The following is a 3,988-nucleotide window of genomic DNA, read 5'->3' as shown; positions in this document are numbered from 1 at the left end:
TTAGTATTCTGTCTAAGCTCCACCCCACACTTACCTGGCAACAGCCAGGTATGCTTTGCCCCATAGGCCTGGCCCACTATAAAAGGGGCTACTTGTCCCTCTCTCTCTTTCAACACTCTCTCTCTTCACACTCTCACCTCTAGGCCCCTCTTGGGCTCCCCTCCCCCCCACTCCACGTGGTCATAGCCAGCCTCCACTCCTCCACTTCTCTACTCCCCCTTCTCTCTCTCTCTCTCTCTCTCTCTCTCTCTCTCTCTCTCTCTCTCTCTTGGCCTCTCTAACTCCCATTCTCTGCCCTGAATAAACTATTCTATACCATGTCTGTGTGCATGTGGTCCCTCAGGGGGAAGAGGTGTCTGGACATGGACCCGCCTGGGTACCCACTTCCCCCACACCGCTGTGCCACACTCTCTATACCCCTCTCTCCTTTTAAGCCCCCTTCAGCAGATATCTAAAATACATGAAGCAGCCGTTTTGTTGTCGTTTGTGCTTTAGAGCTGTGTAATCCTGACTTCCCCCCATGACTTTAAGCAAACATCTTTTAGGTACAGATCCACAACATTTAAAGAAGATTCCTGTAGTGCAATTCAGCCAGCTAAGAATAAGCCTTAAAAGAATTCATTGTTATTGTGACAAATAAACCCGGTACACAACTGGGGAAAAGCAGCAAACAAAGGAAGTGACTGCTCCTGTGTTATAGTATTTCTGGCTGGTAGATGGTGGGGATGGGAATTTTCTACACTGGCAGCAGACACTTTTATACAAAAGTCAGACAAACGTTTTGGACAAATATCCTCTCTGGGCCAGGATATTTGCCTCTGGTTCACTGGCCAGATATGTGAACGCTCACTAAATGCCAGACTCCCTAGTGTGTGCAGGGACATGACATTTAGTAGACCAACTCTCTCTCCTTAATGGAGCAAGGTCTAATGGGAGAGGGAATGACGAGATATGATAACCTCAGACTCTGTTTTAAACAATTGAGACAGGTCTTCATTTTTGCCACACGTATACTAAAATTGGCACAATACAGAGAAGATTAGTATGGCTCCTGCACAAATACACACACATTTGTTCAGCATTATGTATGTTTGCTATCTAACATGACACATCTATTGCCATAATGAACTCACAAAAGGTATGGTTATAGGCACATGACTTATACAAGAATAAGATCAAGACAACTTAAACCATAGCATAGATTCACACACACACACACACACACAGATCACAAACACGTGCTACCACACTTGTTAAAGACATAGATGAGTAGCCCTCTGACAAAAGCACCGTGGGTACAAGACGTCTTACACACACACACACACACACACACACACACACAGAGATACATATGGATACATATGGATAAATGATATAATCTCTATTATATACATACATACATACACATATATGAAACATGTACATTTCCTTCTTGTTCAATAATATCCCTACCTAACATATATATATATAAACGCAAAACATGCATCAACACTGTGATATACAAAAGGTCTTTAAAAATGTCATTGGTATTTATATTTTATAGTTTACAATTTATACTCTTTCTAGCTAGATCTGTTTTACCTGGGGCACAAAAGCTAAAAATGATACGACAAGAATGTTAATGAACTAGAGCTTCAGAGAGACAATAGAAGAGCAAAAATCTTAATGCACAAGAGTCCAAGGGTATGGGGAAGAGGGAAGAAAGCAGAATGACTTAAGGAGCACAGGAGGTAGGTGACTACTCTGTGTGCAGGGACATGATACTTAGTAGACCAGCTCTCTCTTCTTAATGGAGCAAGGTCTAATGGGAGAGGGAATGATGACATCTGATTAAGGTCTCTCTCACACACCTATACATGTGTGTGACCGATACATGAACAAGATCAAATGTGGTACATTTACACAGTGGAGTACTACTCAGCTGTTAAAAACAATGACTTGATGAAATTCTCAGGGAAATGGATGGAACTCGAAAATATCATCCTGAGTGAGGTAACCCAGTCACAAAAGAACACACATGGTATGTACTCACTGATAAGTGGATATTAGCTCAAAAGCTTGGAATACCCAAGATGAAACTCACAGACCACCTGAAGCTTAAGGAGAAGGAAGACCAAAGTGTGGATGCTTCAGCCCTACTTAGAAGGGGAACAAAATAATTATGGGAAGTGGATGGAGGGAGGGACTTGGGAGGAAGAGAGCAGGGATACGGGGGAAAAAGTGGGGGGCAGGACAAGGTGTGAGAGGAGACAGGGGAGATGTACAGAGGGTCAGGAAATTGAACAGAGGTATGTAGCAATGGGGGTTGGGGGAACAGGGGTAGCCAGAGAAAGTCCCAGGTGCCAGGGAAGCAAGAGGCTCCTAGGACACAACAGGGATGACATTAGCTGAAATACCCAATAAAGGGGAGAGAGAACCTGTAGAGACCAAATCCAGAGGTTAGTTAGGCATGGCCCGTGGTTGAGGGATGGGGGGTCACCCACCCTTCTCAGAAATTTTAACCCAGAATTGCACCTATCTAAAGGAAATATAGGGACAAATTGTGGAAAGGCCATCCAGAGACCGCCCTACCTTGGGATCCATCCCATAAGCAGACACCAGACGCTATTGCTGATACCAAGAAGTGCTTGCTGATAGGAACCTGATATAGCTGTCTCCTGAGAGGCTCTGCCAGAGCCTGACTAATAGAGATGCACATGCTTATAACCAATGATTGGACTGAGCCTGGGGACACCAGTGAAGGAGTTAGGGGAAGGACTAAAGGAGCTGAAGGGGTTTGCAACCCTGACTAAGCCTGTTGAGTCAGTCAACAGGTTCTCCAGCGCAGGAGTGAGGATTGAAAAGAAAGAGACAATTAGACAAAACTGCAGTATGATCCCAGTCAATTCTGAGACTGAAGGCGGGTTTAATAATTTCCAGTCCATTTTTATACCAATTTAATTACATGCAGGAATTAAGATTAATAGTACTACAATGAGGAACCAGCAAGACAGTACACACAAAATTGTCAGGGCAATAAGCAAAGTTCTGTGACAGATGTTTCCAAGGGCTTGTCAGAATGAGCAAAATACCTGAGCCTATTTCCTTGTGCAAGCCCAGAATCTTGCTCGAAGCTTGCTTCTCTCATTCCATCCTAAGATAAAAATTCCTGCTGTAACCTACTTCCCTATTAGGCCTTAATGTCAGATTCCTGCTTGAAGCCCTTGTCCTTGGCCAATGTCAGGTTCCTGCTAGGCAGCATAGCACCCCAATAAGGCTCTCTACATAACCCCATAGGAAGAACGGCAATATCAACCAACCAGAACCCCAGAGCTCCCAGGGAGCAGTCAATGGGTACACCTCCAGCTACAGATGAAGCAGAGGATGGCCTTATCTGGCATCAATGGGAAGAAAGGCCCTTGGTCCTCTGAAGGCTCGATGCTCCCAGCATAGGGCGGGAAGGCTGAACTGAGTGGGTGGGTGGGTGAGCACCCTTATAGAAACAGGGGGGAGGGTAGATGGGATAGATAATTTGCAGAGGGGAAACCAGGAATGAGGATAACATTTGAAATGTAAATAAATAAAATAACCTATTAAAAAAAGAATAAGTAATATGGAGGATTCATTTACACATGTCCTGAAGTTTGTGGTGACTCAAAGTTTGGACTGGTAATACAGAAAAATCAGTTAAAACACAGTTGGCTTAACTAAGTGGACTTACAGTAATGTCATTTACTGAGCTGGGGAGAATAAAGGCAGTGACAGGTATGGGGCAGAGTGGGAACTTGTGCATGTTGGAAGTGTCTACACTTGAGGATTAGGTTAGAGTTCAGGTGCGGGTTTTTAATTCTGTGGAAGAGATAGGATGTAATTGAAAGTTTATTACCTTTACATGGTTTTCAAAATTTCAAGATTGATGAAACCATCAAGGAGTGTGTGAGGAGACCCAAGTCCCTCAAAACTTGGGGTGTGGCAGACATTGAGTGAAAGGCTCGTTCTTTTGTGGGAT

The 3,988-nt window shown here is 44.0% G+C and overlaps 1 non-coding gene across 1 annotated transcript; it reads left to right on the top strand.

Annotated features, from left to right (window-relative positions):
- The first annotated feature begins 989 nt into the window (after positions 1 to 989).
- On the top strand, positions 990 to 1,093 carry LOC127665346 (U6 spliceosomal RNA). Its single transcript, XR_007973390.1, has one exon. It is a non-coding gene; the product is annotated as a U6 spliceosomal RNA (small nuclear RNA).
- The last annotated feature ends 2,895 nt before the right edge of the window (positions 1,094 to 3,988 follow it).

The sequence above is a fragment of the Apodemus sylvaticus genome, chromosome 14, assembly GCF_947179515.1.
Source record: "Apodemus sylvaticus chromosome 14, mApoSyl1.1, whole genome shotgun sequence".
Classification (NCBI taxonomy): Eukaryota; Metazoa; Chordata; class Mammalia; order Rodentia; family Muridae; genus Apodemus; species Apodemus sylvaticus.
This window is presented reverse-complemented; position numbering and strand designations above follow the sequence as displayed.